The following is an 18100-nucleotide window of genomic DNA, read 5'->3' on the forward strand; positions in this document are numbered from 1 at the left end:
TTTGCAAAAGAACTACAGTATTTAAATCAAATACATGATGAAACTAATAGATGGTGACCAAAAACATATTGTGCTTGCCTGTGGCAAGGGGTGGGGAGGAAGCTTGACTACAAAGAGGGACAAGGAAACTTTCTGGAGGAAAATATTTTTTTAATTATAGTTGTGGTTACATGGACGGCTACATTTCCCAAAATTTATTCAACCATTAATTAAGCACATTTTATTATATTCAATTTATACCCCCTCAATAAAGCTGGTTTTAAAAAAATAAAATGCCTGGAAAGACACATTCTCAATCATATATCTCAGCAAGTGTAGGAAAAAAGGCAAACACCAAAAGCCTGCTAAAAAGAATTTTCACTGATACATCACCTAAGGCAATAGAAACAAAGGAGAAAATGAATACATGGGACTACATCAAACTCAAAAGCTTCTGCATAGCAAAAGATACAATCATCAAAACGGAAAGGCAACCCACTGTATGGGAGAGCATAATTGCCAATGATATATCAGATAAGGGTTTAATTTCAATATATATAAAGTGCTCATACAACTCAACAAAAGGAAGACAAAGAACCCAATTAAAAAATGGGCAGAGGAACTAAATGGACACCTCTCTAAACAGGACATACAAATGTTTAAGAGACATATGAAGAAATGCTCAACATCATTAATCATCAGAGAGATGCTAATTAAAAAACAATGAGGTATCACCTCACACCTGTCAGAATGGCTGCCATCAACAAATCATCAAACAACAAGTGTTGGCGAGGGTGTGGAGAAAAGGGGACTCTAGTGCACTGCTGGTGGGAATGCAGACTGGTGCAGCCACTATAGAAAACAATATGGTGCTACCTCAAAAAATTAAAAATTGAACTTCCATTTGACCCAGTGATCCCGCTTTTAAGCATATACCCTAAGAAACCTGAAACACCAATCAGAAAGAATATATGTACCCCCATGTTTGTAGCAGCACTATTTACAATAGCTAAGATCTGGAAACAGCCCAAGTGTCCACCAGTAGACGAATAGATAAAAAAAAAACTGTGGTACATATACACAATGGAGTACTATGCAGCTGTAAGAAAGAAAGATCTCTTATCCTTTGAGACGACATGGAGGGACCTGGAAAGTATTATTCTAAGTGAAACAAGCCAAACAGAGAAAGACAAGTATCATATGATCTCACTTATTTGTGGAATATAATGAACATAACAGTCTGAGGAATGGGGTAGTCCCAGAGGCGTGGAAGTGGGGTACAGACTGACAATCCCCAAAAGAGGGGGTGGTGGGGGAGAGGTAAACCACAGAACTTATATGCATGTATGCATGAACAATGGACATGGACAACAAAGCTGGGGACAGGGCAGGAAGGGAGGGAGAGGGGGTAATCAGTGGGGGGAAAAAGGAGAAACTTCTATAACAAAAATTAATTTAAAAAATGTTAATTATACAAGACCTATTTTTAAAATATAATATGCAATATAGAAACATTGGCAATAATCACAGTATTTTATTTTTTAAAAATTCAGAATTCATGGAAGTGATACTAAATTCTCTAAGCAAATCAAAATTTTTAAAAACTTAAATGCCAAGTAAAAACAGAAATTAATAAAAATTTAAATCTTAAACCCATAATTCTAATCAAAACTATTAGTTGAACATTAATAAAAATAAATCATTATGTAGAAATAATCTAAACCTCAAATTTAAAAAAAAAATATCTTGAAAATGGAAGTAAAAGAACATTTGATCTTTTAAATGAAATATTGCTGGTCTAATAAAAAATAAATAAAAAAGCCTGCTAAAAAGAAACATGTATGAATGAATGAAGCTCTGAAGGCATAAAACTGTCCCATAATCTTAAGGAACAGCGTGTTCTAGAAGAGTAAATGTGAAAGAATATTCAAGTTTATGCTTTTTAAAAACTCATATTTTTCTAATTCACTTCCGCTGGTATCCCACCCCCAATATTCTTTCTGCCTCGCTGGGGACCAAATTTATCAATTATATCACACACAGACCACTACCCCCCACAACCACACTACCCCATGTCCCATGTCCCATGTCCTCTTTTTCTTGGATTTTAAGAGTTTTAGTTTGGTTTTTTTTTAAAGAATTATATCTGAAAGGCTTGCAAACTGAACATTTAAATTACAATTGAGGCAAATTATTAAAGGTTTTTTGGTTTTCATTGGAGCTGCCATGAAGAAACAGGGAATAGACCACTAACAACTGAGCTGAGTGTTCATCAGGTTGACAAAATGAGGACGAACATTCCAGTCAGTGGGAGGAGAATATGCCAACAAAAGAAATAATTCAATGCATCAGGGAACCATAACCAGTCCCTTGGCTGGAAATCATCAGGGGAGAAGAAAAGTTGGACAAGCACATATCAAAGAAGAGGCTTAGAAGTCTGAAGTGCTACGGTCATTGACTAACAGCAAAACCTGCATTTGTTCACAAGTGTACCCCTGAGCCCTAACAAATTCCCTAGAAAATAACAAATGCTCAACAAATATTTGACAAATGGATGGGCAAATGGATAGATGGATGGACAAATAAATGACTGGCTTGAACCATGGAGGACCTAGCATGTTATGGTAGAGTCTGAGCTTTGATCTAAAATCAGGTTTTACTAATCATGGTGATAGACAGCCATTTATGAAGTGTGTCACAAGTAATTTGATAGTAATTAAAGCCAAAGTTCTACAATTTGCAATTTATTTACTTTTTAAACATAACTAAGAGCCTGTTCAAGATCTGCCCGATAGTATTATCCTCATGTTGGTTCCAATATAGTTTATTGAGTAAAAGATGAAGTTTTAGCTAGTTCACCGAAAATCACATAATCTACAACCTGTTCTAAGGCATGATGGTTAGTAAATCATCACTGCCAAACTATCAATAACCAGGGCAACTATAAATTATTGAAGCCTGTACTTCCTAAAAATATACTTTGGAGTTTCGTCAAAATTGAGACACTCTCAAGGAAATACATTAGGCCTGTGAATACCATCCGTCATGTGACACCACTGAAGGCAACGAGTCCCTGAATAATTTAAGAAAAAGACGGTTATTACATAATTTGTGTCAGAGAAAAATCATTTTTGTGAAAGTTCATTACTGAGACTTAAGACAGGAGAGTTCACAAAACCATAGGGTGAGAGATGGAGAAAATATGAACTAAGTAGCAATGGATATGCAGAAAACAGAACGATAATAAAAGTAAACAGGAAAATCGACAGACTCGAATATCACTCAGACATGCTAGTGTAGTAGGCAAAGTGGCATGGCTTAAATAACAGGGTCAAATATAGAAGCTGGGTAGGGTGCAAAAGAGGAAGGTCACAAAAGGCAGAGAACATAAATTCCATATTGGACACATTGGGCTGGATACAAGGATGCCAAACTCAGAGAGGTCTGAAACACAGGTACCAATTAGGAATCCCTGGCATAGAGATGGCGGATGAAATAGCCTCGAAGAGTGTGTGTCGGGAGTTAGAAAAAGTGAAAGTTGGCCAGAATCCGAGGAAAAATGCAGTTTTAAGGAATAGACAAATAAAAGAAGCCCAAAAAGAAGTTACACATATGTATACTCATAGACCAATCAGTTCCTGCAAATATAGCTCCCATTAGTACAATTTCTGTCACAGTATAGGGACTTATAACCATAGTGAATAACTAGAAACCAAAAACTAGGAAGGAAATATAGTGATCATCTATAGTAGGTCTGGGAAATAAGTTTCAATTCAAGACTAACTGTAGTCAATTGGGTATAACTATCTAGAAAACTGTGCTAATAAAGATTTTGAGGTCCAGACTGACTCCAAAGGGAAAACTCCCCAAACTATTATGTAACATTAAAGCCATGGGTTCAGGAGGGGAGAAGGAATCACTCCTAGGTCACATGTTACCACCATTGATACTTTGTTTTCATTACATAAAATTTAGTACATCATTTTTATTTTATTATATAATTCTAACCTTGAATACAAGTTTATTGCAATGACAAGTGATACAAAGATAAATACAGAATATGTTAATAATCTCCATCAAACTGCTCTAGTCCCCTGAGGTAACCAACAACAGAAAAATGTTTGCCATTTATGCTTACTCCTTTCTGCTGCTCATTATATATACAAATATAAAGGGTTTTATTTTGTTTTTTATGTTTTTTATTTTTCATAAAATAGACAAAGACACTATGGCATACAGATAAAATTTCCAATGTCCAAATTTATTGTTGGCATTGTCCACAACTGTCTTTTAATATTTAAAAAATATCATCTATAATTATATATAAAATTATTTGTTTTTACCTTTTTTCTCTAATCAGGCTTGCCTGCTACATTGATCTTACCAGGAACCCAAATAACTTCTAAATGGCCTATTGGAAAGTTCGATTTTCAGTCTTCCTCTTATTCAGCAACATTTGACACACACGATCACTTTCTCCATCAGATTTCAGATGTTTTCTTCCCAGTTTAATGGAGCTTTTTCTCAGTTTCCTTTGGCATTTCTCTTCATTTTCCGAGCTCTAACTGTTGGCCTTTCCCCTTCTTATCTACGCTAACTCGCATGCAATTCAGTGTCATGAGCTGCCACATGAATGCTGTCTTCTCCAAACGTGTAGCTCCAGCCCAGATACTGGACTCCAGACTCAGAACCCTACTGCCACTCAACACCTTCACTTCACTGCCTAATAGCCATCAAACTTCACATCAAAACTGAACTCACCACTTTCTCCTCACCCCAAAATATTATAATTGATCATTTTGCAAAATGTAGTGAATTGGTCATTCAGCAAATAGGCAATTTAGCAACAAAGTTTCCTCCACTGATTCTACTGAAGAAGTAACTATAAATAATATCTAAAATACCTTAGCAGAAAAAGAAACTAACAATTTATGTTCAGTCAAGCTGTTCATTAACTATAAATGAAACCAACAGGCAATCTCAAATACGTAAGAACTTTGTAAGCACAACACTTATGAGTGCGTCCTTAAATAAATTCCTGATTCACAAAATCCAGCCATCCAAAAGCAGGATCAAAACAGAGAACATGCTAAGAGTGTAAGAATAATAAAAGGGCTGGTGATGAATACAGAATCAATTTTTAAATGCAACGAATACTTTTGAGAACACTTTTAAGTAGATTAAATAACTTTGATTGCCATGGTTGCAAAACAAAAGGAAAGTAATAAATCAAGACAATGTACAGAGAATAATATATCAGAAATTAGAGGATAGAGGAAGGTAGAAAGTGTATATGTGTTATTTTTTTTTCTTTCATAGCAAACCTCTATTGGCCACTTTGTTTTCTGGCTAGATCCTCACACTCTGTGCTTACAGGCTTCTCGGCCCTTCTATGCCTTGCTCCTGCGACCACCAGGGCAGCAGTGGAACAGAGAGCAACAGAAATAGATGCCCAACGAGTCATAGTTACCGAATACAAGAAATATCAAGCTTAAACATAGTGTTGATTTTAAATTCTTACATTGGTTTACACTTTCATAACAATAACAGGATCTTTTATGCTCCATATTACTTATGGTAAAGAAATATTTTTCTGAGTGAAGGCAACAGCTCCTTATATTCTATCTCTTTTCTTTCACTAAATTCAAGTAAATTAATACTTGGTATTTAAAATGCCATGTATTCTGTGATCCCATTTTCCTAAAATTATGTCTAGCTATATGTTACTCAATTTGCCACATTGAGAGATGTCTGGAAAGATTTTTCAAATGTTGAGAATGGTTATTTCTGGAAGGTAAAATGTGGAGTGTTTTCCTGCCTTCTTACTTTTCTGTGTGGTTTAAATTTTTATAACAATATGCAATATAGATTATAAATCATATGTGATATAGAGAATAAAGATTTATAACAAACGTTATTGAACGTTTTGCCTAGGGCCTTGGTATGAACAGAATGATTCCAATAGTTATATCTAGTCAAGTTTACCCCACCACCATCAACATGGTTACAAACACATGAAAGGAATCCAAACTACAATGAAAAGTCCTCAAGATCTTGTATTTTGTGTGTCACATCAAGCTTATCTCTTTCATAGTGATAGGCATTTTACAGTTATACTGGTTTGATGCCACCTACCTGTGACAGAACCATTTATTGCATCATTGGTTGAAACAATATAGCATAAAGTCTTGAATAGCAATATCTCACAAGATTACAATGTAGAAGTATTACTTAATGAACAGAGAAGTTTTTATCTGTGAAATAACCTTTGCCATGTCTTACCTCCTCACATTTAGAGGAGGCAGTTAATGATTTTCTCCTTTGAAAATAGAAAGTATTTCTTAAATGCCTGCATTTCCAAATCCACATAATAATTTAAAAGCTCTGAAGTTAACCTTTAAAATGTATTCTAAAGGGTTCTTTTTACTTTTTGTTTTGGTTATCAAAGCAACCACAGAAGGCATTATTAAATTGCCTTCCATAGCTGTCACCAAAATCCTATCTTTAGTAACCATACACCACAGACCTATTTGCATCCAACATTCTTTTTTTTTTTTTAAGTTTAAAGCAGTAAATTTTTGAAAAACTGCTAATCCTTTCAGTCTTATTTCATTTTGAATGAAAATATTAGATAGCAATTACCTGCTGACTTCATAAGTAGCTTACATATCTTGGGTTTTGAGGTCAAACGTAACTGCTTTCTGGATCTATGTGTAGGAGGGGCTCTTTGGCTATACTTCACACACCTTTGAACCATGCCTTCTGGGGTGACTGTCACAGAGTTGCCAATGAGAGAAGTTAGCCTTATTTTATTTCTATAGCTCTTGTAATAAACTGCAGATGAATCCTTTAAAAACAGGAGGCAATTTAATAAGCCTTTTCTTTATTAAAATACAGTCATGTGCTCACTTCGGCAGCACCTATACTAAAATACAGTCATCATGGAGACAAAACAGAGAGGACCTAACAAGTAATGAAAACAAAATCTTTATGGGGCAAGGGATAGGTGCAAGGTCTGAAGACATTTATTTGAATTATCAGACATTCTAATAAGAAGGGGCAATATCCCTGCTAGGAGTTTCATACTTGCCTTACCCCCCACTTTAACCAGAGATTGGACACTCCAGTCACTATTCTAAACAGAAAGAAAGAAGCGAACATGTTTTGCCTCAAGTACCTTGACGCAATTTGTTCTCCATTTATTACCGACTGTGCTAACCTTAGTAAAATGCTATTGAATGTCAATGGGATTCTCTCGAACTCAAAGAAAGACGGATTGAAACAATGTCACCCTACACTCTGTCCTCCACTCTTTTACTGATGACGATGGGACCTTAAACGAGACACCTGTCATCACTTAGGATTTAGGTCTCCAACTGAGAAATGAGGAACGGAGCCATTATTAAACAGCGATCTGCAGTCATTAAACATTGGGGGCTCAGAGACTCTAGAGAAAGCAAAACTTGCTGGGTCTCTCCTCAGTGAAATACACACGTACAGAACCACAGAAATAACACCGTCCTGCAAGGTCCAGTCCTGTGTGGTCCCCAGTCCCCTCACCCAACCTCCAACTTCCTCTCCCTTTCACTCCATTCCAGCCACACTGGCGTCCTTGCTCTTTCTCAGATATGACAGGCAAGCTCTCACCTTAGGGTGATTGGCTGTTCTCTCTGCCTAGAATGATTTTTTTATAATCTCCAAGGCTTTGCTCAAATATCACCTTCCCAGGAGGCTTACCCTGATCTCCGTATTTAAAACTGGAACCCACGTCCTTTCCAGAATCATGGGTCCTTGCACCTTATTCTCAACTTTCCCCCCAGAGCACTTAACATAGTCTTACTGTGCACAAAATAATTAACATAGCAGACCTAATTCCTATCTTTTTTTTTTTTTTTAAGTATGTCTCCATTGCTTTTCTAGAAAGAGGAAGGGAGAAAGAGGCAGAAACATCTATCGGCTGCTTCCAACACACACCCCACTGGGGATCGAGCCCAAAACCCAGCCATATGCCCTGACTGGAATCAAACCGGGACCTCTCAGTCAATGGGTCAAGCCCAATCCACTGAGCCACACCAGCTGAGCCTGCTTACAAGGTCGGCCTCTGGCTAGCATCTAGGAGCTTGAATTTCAAGTCTTCTCACAGTCCCAGAACTGATGAGTGTCTCACTATATCTAAAATGTTTGTGCAAACAATATAATGTATGCTAAATCCCTTCTTTCCTTTGAGGAGAGTACAAATTTGTTATGTGCCAGGCAGAGGGTGACCAGCTTACAGTAATAAACCTGGGAACTGAGTATCTAATGGGCTTCACTGGTAGACAACATTTCATTCATGTTGTCATGAGTCACTGGGGAATGTGAGCGCATTGATGACACTCCAGTATGAGAGAACTCTGGAGTGTGTACCTGGTTGCCCCAGAATTGCCCCTTGTGCCTTTTCCCTTTGCTGATCTTGCTCTGTACTTTTTTATGATAATACATCTTTGAGTCCTGTGAGTCCTACTACCAAATCCCTAAATGCAGGAGTGATCTGGGGAACCTCAACACTATGAATGTTACTTATGAATTATGTTTACTTCCTTTCTCTACCTGTGAAAATATAAGCTACATGAGGGCTAGAAATTTCATTTTGTTCACTGATATACCCCAAGAGCCAAACAACTGCCTAGCACATAATAGATGCTCAATACATATTTATTGAATGTAAATATACAAAATATTGCAATTAATTTAAGAAAATTAATACAGCACCCTAAGCACTGATGCAGGTGAGAACTCCTAGCCAAGGTGGTGTCTAATGCTCTTAACAATTTGAATATTCAAATTATAAGCAAGAAGATCTGTCTAGAAATTGGTTTCTCTTCAATTCCCTGAAAATAGCCTCAATATAAGGAAAAGAGGAGTAAGAAAGTATAACTGTTTCAGCTGGGCAAACTTGGCAAACATTGTTCTCAGAATTAAGTGTGATAGAAGGTTGTAAACTCTGTAAAACCCTGGCTATACAACCCCTGATAGAAATGTGAGGTTTTCATTTTTCTTGGATACCAAGGCTTCCAGACTCTGGAAATCCTCCTATAGCCAGACTTTGAAGCGCAGTAATCTTCTGAGCCAACTTAGTCAAGTAGAAGTCTCACAGCCTCCGTTAAAATGAAAAACATGGAAAGTTAAAGAAATTTTGAGGAGGAAATTGGAAGAAGCCAACTCTGACAACAGAGCCAAGTATTCATTGAATATGTGCAGAACAGATGGGGGAAGGAGGAGAGGAATAGAAGGTTGTTATTATCATTAGCTAAATCCTGGAGGAATCAACAAATCACATGCAAAGCACTCTAAGGTCAGCAGTACCACAACAGAAGTAACCATTGGCTTGGGTGCAAGGCCACATTTGCAAATATTTAATCTTTTTTCTGTTATCAAGAAATATTGGGCAATATGTTTATTTTAGCAAGAAAGTTTGCCTGTTCACAGACTCACAAAACTAAATTTTATGCTGGATCCACAAAGGAAGCATATGAGTGGTTTCAGTTATTGGGAGCATGGTAGGAGCTCAATAACTGCTAGTGAAATTAATAAGCTTGCCTGGTAGGTATTCAATAAATGGTAGTGAATTGAATAAATATATGCAAGACACTGGGCTTCGTATTGATTATAGCCTAAGTGCAAGCCATCCAGATCTTACTTTCTATAGTAAATCTTGGCATATTATAGGACTTGGGGAGGGGGGGCTTAAAAAGGCAGTCTCTTGGTCAGTGAATTGAAAGAGAAGAATTAAGATTAGAAAGAGACATTTGGGCTGCTGTTAATTAATTAATTCTAAACTATCTTAGATGTAAAAATAGATGCTAAGTCTTTATTCAACTTTTGCAATTTTTGTCACTAACTTACTTAGCAACAGCTTCTTCACTAAACACTCCTCCCTCTTTCCCTCTGTCCCTCCCTCTTTCTGTCTCTCTGTCACTCTGTTACACACACACACTTTGGTTCTATTAAAATCTATTAAAGTCTTGAATGCATTTATAGGAAAGTACTTTGTGGCCCAACACTAATGGCACTTCAACATATGATAGTATGAGATAGTTAAAAATTGTGAAAGTTCAGCCCCAGCCAGTTTGGCTAATCAGTTAGAGCGTTAGCCCACATACCAGAGAGACCCAGGTTTGGTTCCCACTAAGGGCACGAACCTCGGTTGCAGTTTGTCCTGGGACCTGGTTGGGGTCATGTCGGTGGCAGCCAGTTGATGTGTCTCTCTTGCATCAATGTTTCTCTCTCTCTCTTCCTCTTTTTCTCCCTCCCACTCTATCTGAAGATAAGTGCAAAAAAAAAAATGTCTTCAGGTGAGGATAAAAAAAAAATTGTGAAAGTTCATACATAGCCAATTTCAAAGAGAAAATGAGCACCAATTACTAAATCATTGGTCCCCATATTTATTGTTGTAAAGTGCCATTATTTTAGAACTAATTTTTATACTTATCTCAAAGTATCCAAAATAATATAAAGGGCTACTAAATATGTGAAAGAAACATTCTAAATTATACACTGAATTCTATGAATCTCTAGAAGTACTCAGAATTCTCATCTCAACAGTTTTTTGATGGAAGTATTTAATTGATTGCATTCTTGGTTCCTACATATGACTTTTTAACAGCCCGGCTAGCCAATCAGGGCTCTGCATGTGTAAGTGCCATCCTAGAGAAGAGGGCATGGGTCAAGAATAAGAAGCAGACCAGTAGCACCGAGAAAAAGAGAAATCCACGCCAGATCCCAACACACACCATCATCTTTGACCATAATGAAAACATCTTACTAGATGCACCAGACTAGTTTCAAAGCCCACTTCTTTCCTTGCTTTATTCCTTCTTCCTAGATGACCTCAAATATTCTCATGACTTTAAGTATTACCTCTATTACTTCTAAATTAATAACTCCAAATTTTATATCTCCAATACAAACATCTCCTCTGAAATTTAAACCAATATATACAACTTGATTTCCATTCTTGGATGTCTCTTCAGAAGTATCTCAAACTCAGTTGTGCAAAAAGGAACTACTGGTTTGCTTCCTTCCCCCTACCACACACATCAGATTTGCTCCTCGTCAAGTCCCTCCCCCTCAGGAAGCAGTACCTCCATCTACTCAGTTGCTCAGGTTGAATATGTGTACCATATTTGATTATTCCTTCTGCTTTGCCTTCCCCCCACCCCCAACCCCATATCAACTCCATCAGCCAGGCCTATCTCTATAAGCTACACAGATCACAAATCTGTCCAACCCTTCCTTCTACATTGATGAGGTCCTAGTCAAGACACTATTATTTTTTTTTTTTACTTTGATTCCAGAATGGGAAGAAAATCCTATGCTTATAATTGAACAAAAGAAATGGACATTTCACAAAATTATAATACTACAAATTTAATATGAGCACTTGAGAAAAAAAGCCTCATTCATGAGTTGAATAAGATGTAAATTCTTTTTTCTTTTTTTGACAATTAATAAGACATTTTAGGACTTATTTGATGATTATAGATGTTACACATTTTCACTATAACTTAACTGTGATGCAATGTTAAATAGCAGAGTTCTGATTAGTAACATTCCAGATAAACCTGTTTGTTTGTTTATTTGTTTATTTATTTAATTTTTAATCCTCACCTGAGGACATTTTTTATTTTTTTGTTGTTGTTGTTGTTGTTTTGTTTGTTTGTTTGTTTTGTTTTTTTTTTTTAATCTTTATGAATTTTTATTTATTTTTTTGTTACAGACATTTTACCTTTTTACCCCATTGGCACCCCCCACCCCACTCCCCCGTCCCCTGCTTAGTTGTCCATGTCCATTGGTCATGCATACATGCATATAAGTTCTGTGGTTTATCTCTTCCCACCCCCCAACCCCTCCCACCCCCTCTTCTGAGGGATGTCAGTCTGTGCCCTATTTCCATGTGTCTGGGTCTACTGTATTCCTCAGACTGTTATGTTCATTATATTCCGTATATAAGTGAGATCATGTGGTATTTGTCTTTTTCTGCTTGGCTTCTTTCACTTAGGATAATACTTTCCAGGTCTGAGGACATTTTTTAGATATTTTGTTCAGGTAGAGTGGGAGAGAGAGAGAGGGAAACATCGACGTGAAAGGGACACACGGAGTGGTTGCCACCCGCACAACCAACCAGAGCCAGAAACAAACTGCAACTGAGTTACGCACACTTAGTGGGAACCAAACCCGGGTCTCTCTGGACCGCAGGCCAACGCTTTAACCACTGAGCCAAACCGGCCAGGGTGATAAACCTGTTTTTTTAAAGTAATCATTCTTTCTCATTGATTTAGCCATTGATCCTACCCCCAATAGATATAACACTTAATGTAAAGTGACAAATGGTAGTAAATAATAATAGATTTAAAACACATTGGATGCTACATGGACATGGCAGAGGAGTTATAGTTGTAAGTTGTTTTCTATCTAATATTTGGACCTTAATCACTACTTTAAAGGAAATAAGAGGCTATAATATTGTTCACTTGTATTATATTGACAGCACAATTTTGCATTTAGGATATAATCCAGACGTAGTACTGATCTTGTAAAATAACAAGACATTGTTGAAAAAAATTAAAGAAGACACAAAGAAATTTAAAATATTCTATGCTCGTGGATTGGAAGATTTAACATTGTTAAAATATCCATCTATCTAAAACAATATACAGATTCAATGCAATCCCCATCACAACCCCAATGGCATTTTTCACAGAAATAGAACAAAGAGAGATTAAAAAATGGTGGCGGAGTGAATGGAAGCTACACAAACCGTCTCCCAGGACCAAACTGGAATTACAACTAAAACACAGACAAATCGACAGGAAAAAGCAATAGAAAAGCAGCTTACAAGGACCATATAAACCAGGGACACTGACTCCATCCTGGTAGGATTGTGAAGGCGGGAGACAGGAGCTGGGAGCCCAAGGTCAGCAGCTCGGCAGTGGCCTTAGCTCTGAGCAGCGCCCTCGGGTTAATCTCCCAAAGGACTCCACAGCGCAGAGCCAGGACAGAGGCTAAAGTAGCCACAGCCACTCACCTTGGGCTCCAGCAGAAGGAGGGCAGACTGGACTGGAACTGTGTGGGGACACTCGGGATTTGGAGGGTGCTCAGAGCTTTGGCTGAGTTGCAGCCACACAGGATGGTGGCCATATTGCTCCTTGCCAGGGCTCTGGGGAGAGGCAGCAGCCCCTCCTTCAGAGATTTAACCCCACCCTGTGGGCCATTGAAATGCCAATTAAGGCTTAATAACAACCAGCATCTGCACTCCCCCACCTCGGGAAATCCCCTTATGCTGAGCACCTGAGGGAGTTTTTCAATCAACTGACAAACCAAAACTCTTCAAGTAACCTGGACTGCTAGCCTCCAGGCAAAAAACTAGAGGATAACAGTACCATTCCTGGGCTAGCAACTCTAACCAGGAAAGTAAGACTTGGCAGTGATGTTTAACATGGGTCCTCCCTTGCTCATCTAAACCCAGGAGAGGGAGTCACAAACAGCAGAAAACCAATACCAACAGGCAAAACTTGGCAGGCTCTAAAGCCCACTGTGATAGCCAAAATGGTGAAACACAGAAACAAAAACCAAATGAAAGAACAAGAGACCTCCACTGAAGATGATATCAATGTGGAGCAGTTAGGCAAGTTAACAGAGCTAGAATTCAGAGCCATAATCTTGAGGAAGTTCAACAGCATGAGTAAGGACAGAGAGATTGTGAAAAAAAACCAATTGGAAATTAAAAACCAAGAAGAGATCAAGAGTGACATATCAGAAATAAAGAACACATTGGAAGGTCTAAAGAGCAGAGTAGAGGAAGCTGAGGACCGAATCAGTGAATTAGAAGACAGGGTAGAAAAAATCAACCAATCAGAAAAGCAAAAGAAAAAAATAATTAAAAAACAGGAAGACAGCTTAAGAGAAATGTGGGACAACTGAAAACAAATAATATTCACATCATAGGAGTCCCCGCAAAAGAAGAAAATGAGCACGGGTTAGAGAATATATTTGAAGAAATAGTGACAGAAAATTTCCCAATTTGGTGAAGGAAGAAGGCATTCAAGTTCAAGAAGCACAGAGAGCCCCAAGTAAGAAGATCCCAAACAGGCCCATACCAAGACACATAGTAATTAAAATGCCAAAAAAAAAAACAAAGACAGAATTCTAAAAGCAACAAGAGATAACCAACAGTTTACCTACAAAGGAAACCCCATAAGGCTTTCAGCTAACTTCTCAACAGAAACACTACAGCCTAGAAGGGAATGGCATGAAATAATCAAGGTCATGAAAAACAAGGATCTGAATCCAGGACTACTGTACCCAGCAAGGCTGTCATTCCAAATAGAAGATCAAATAAAGAGCTTCCCAGACAAAAAAAAAGGCTAAGGGAATACATTAGCACCAAACCAGCATTGCAAGAAATGTTAAAAGGACTGTTGTAATTAGAAGAAGAAATAGGAAGAAAAATATAACCACACTAAACAAAAATGGCAATAAATAAGTACATATCAACAATCATCTTAAATGTAAATAAACTGAATGCTCCCATAAAAAGACACAGAGTAGCTGATTGGATAAGAAAGCATGACTTATCTATATGTTGCTTAAAAGAGACCCACCTCACAACAAAAGATGCACATAGGTTGAAAGTGAAGGGATGGAAAAAAAATTTTCCAAGCAAATGGAAAGCAAAAAAAAAGGTGGGCCCTAGCCAGTTTGGCTCAGCCATTAGAGCGTCGGCCTGCAGTCTGGAGAGACCCAGGTTCGGTTCCCGCTAAGGGCACATACTTCGGTTGCAGTTTGTCCCCGGCCCTGGTTGGTCATGCGGGTGGCAGCCACTCGATGTGTCCCTTCACGTCGATATTTCTCTCTCTCTCTCCCTTCCACTCTATCTGTACAAAAAATGGAAAAATATCCTCGGGTGAGGATAAAAAAAATTTAAAAAAAGGTGGGGTAGCAATACTCATATCTGATAAAATAGATTTCAAAATGAAGACCATAATTAGAAACAAAGAAGGCCACTACATAATATTGCAAGATCTATCCAACAGGAAGATATAATCTTGATAAACATATATGCACCCAATATAGGAGCACCAAAATATATTTAAAATCTTCTAGAAGACTTCAAAGGAGAAATCGATAGCAATACAATCATAACAGGGGACTTCAACTCCCCGCTGACATCACTGGATATATCCTCTAGACAAAAAAATTAGCAAGAAAACACAGACTCAAAATGAAGCACTAGACCAAATGGATTTAATAGATATCTACAGAGAATTACACCCCAAAACTACAGAATACACATTCTTCTCAAGTGCACATGGAACATTCTCAAAGATAGACCATATGATAGGACATAAACTAAATCTCTACAAGTTCAAGAAAATTGAAATCATATCAAGCATGTTCTCAGATCACAATGGCATGAAACTAGAAATCAATTGCAACAAGAACATGCAAAGACATTGGAACACATGGAGGCTAATTAGCGTGTTATTAAACAATAAATGGGTTACCGAGGAGATCAAGAAATTAAAAACTTCCTGGAAACCAATAAAATTGAACAAACCACAACACAAAATCTGTGGGTTGCAGTAAAACCAGTTCTGAGAGGGAAGTTCATAGCACTACAGGCCTACCTCAAGTAATAAGAAAAGGTTCTAATTGACTGTCTAACCTCATAAATTAAATAATTAGAAAGCAAAAAAAAGAAAACCCGAGAGCAAGTAGAAGGAAGGAAATAGTAAAGATCAGAGCAGAAATAAATGACATAGAGACCAAAAAAACAATTCAAAGGATCAATGAAACTAAGAGTTGGTTTTTTGAAAAGATAAACAAGACTGATGGACCCTTAACTAGACACACCAAGAAACAAAGAGAGAGAACCCAAATGCACAAAATCAGAAATGAAAGAGGAAAAGTAACAACTGACACCACAGAAATACAAAAGATCGTTAACAGCTACTATGAACAACTATATGGCAACAAATTCAACAATCTAAGCAAAATGGACAAATTTCTAGAAACACACAGTCACCCAAAACTGGACTGGGATGAGATAAAAAACTTGAACAGACCAATAACAACTAAGGAAATCGAACAGGTAATCAAGACTCTCCCAGCAAACAAAAGCCCAGGCCCGGATGGCTTCACGGAGGAGTTTTACCGAACTTTCAAAAAAGAACGAACACCCATTCTCCTCAAACTATTTCAAAAAATTCAAGAAGAAGGAAGACTTCCAAACTCCTTTAATGAGGCTAGCATAATTTTAATTCCAAAACCAGAAAAAGACACTACAAAGAAAGAAAACTATAGGCCAATATACCTGTTGAACATAGATGCCAAAATACTGAACAAAATACTAGCAAATTGAATCCAGCAATACATCAAAAAAATTATTCACCATGACCAAGTGGGATTCATCCCAGGGATGCAAGGCTGGTACAATATTCGCAAATCAATAAATGTGATACAACATAAACAAAATGAATAAAAACCACATGATCATATCAATAAACGCTGAAAAAGCATTCAACAAAATCCAGCATCCATTTCTGATAAAAACACTCAGCAATTTGAGAATAGAGGGATCATATCTCGACATAATAAAGGCCATATACGAAAGACCTACAGCCAATATCATACACAATGGGCAGAAACAAAAAACATTTCACTTAAGAACAGGAACAAGACAGGGATGTCCACTATCACCACTCTTATTTAACATAGTACTGGAAGTCTTAGCCACAGCAATCTGACAGGAAGAAAAAATAAAAGGGATCTAAATTGGAAAGGAGGAAGTGCAACTGTCATTATTTGCAGATGACATGATATTATACATACAAAACATTAAACACTCCATCAAAAATCTACTAGACTTAATAAATGAATTTGGCAAAGTAGCAGGATACAAAATTAACGTCAAGAAATTGATGGCATTCTTATACACCAATGATGAACTCACAAAAAAAGAAACTGAAAAAAACAATCCCATTTACCATCGTGGCAAAAAAATTAAGATACCTAGGAATAAACTTAACCAAAGAAGTAAAGGGCCTATTTGCAGAAAACTACAGGACATTGAAAAAAGAAATAGAGAAAGATATAAAAAAGTGGAAGCACATACCTTGTTCATGGATTGGAAGAATTAACATCATTAAAATGTCCATACTACCCAAAGCTATCTATAAATTCAATGCAATCTCAATCAAAATACCAACAACATACTTCACAGAACTAGAACAAATACTTTAAAAGTTCATATGGAACCAAAAAAGACCCCGAATAGCCACAGCAATTTTGAAAAAGAAGGACAAAGTAGGTGGGATCACAATACCAGATATCAGGTTATACTACAAAGCCACTGTAATCAAAACAGCCTGGTACTGGCACAAGAACAGGCATATAGACCAGTGGAACAGAATAGAGAACCCAGAAACGGACCCAAGGCAATAGGCTCAATTAATATTTAACAAAGGTGGCTGGAGCATACAGTGGAGTAAAGACAGCCTCTTTAATAAATGTTGTTGGGAAAATTGGACAGCTACATGCAAATAAATGAAACTAGACCATCAACTTACACCATACACAAAAATAAACTCAAAATGGATAAAAGACTCAAATGTGACCCGTGAATCCATAAAAATTCTAGAAGAAAATGTAGGCAACAAAATTTTGAACATCATACGCAGCAGAATTTTCACTGATACATCACCTAAGGCAATAGAAACAAAGGAGAAAATGAACACATGGGACTACATCAAACTCAAAAGCTTCTGCACAGCAACAGAAACAACCATCAAAATGGAAAGGCAACCCACTGTATGGGAGAACATTATTGCCCATGATACATCAGATAAGGGGTTAATTTCCAAAATATATAGAGTACTCACATAACTCAACAAAAGGAAGACAAAGAACCCAATTAAAAAATGGGCAGAGGAGCTGAATAGACACCTCTCCAAACAGGACATAAAAATGGCCAAGAGACATATGAAGAAATGCTCAACATCACTTATCATCAGAGAGATGCTAATTAAAACAACAATGAGGTACTACCTCACACCTATCAGAATGGCCACCATCAAAAAAT

At 37.2% G+C, this 18100-nt stretch overlaps 1 protein-coding gene across 1 annotated transcript in view; it reads right to left on the reverse strand.

The window, feature by feature from the left end:
* CTNNA3 (catenin alpha 3) overlaps positions 1-18100 on the reverse strand; it is a 1555380-nt gene that overhangs the window by 1315736 nt on the left and 221544 nt on the right. The window lies entirely within an intron of this gene.

This window comes from Molossus molossus, unplaced genomic scaffold (genome assembly GCF_014108415.1).
Source record: "Molossus molossus isolate mMolMol1 unplaced genomic scaffold, mMolMol1.p scaffold_m16_p_17, whole genome shotgun sequence".
NCBI classification, from domain to species: Eukaryota; Metazoa; Chordata; class Mammalia; order Chiroptera; family Molossidae; genus Molossus; species Molossus molossus.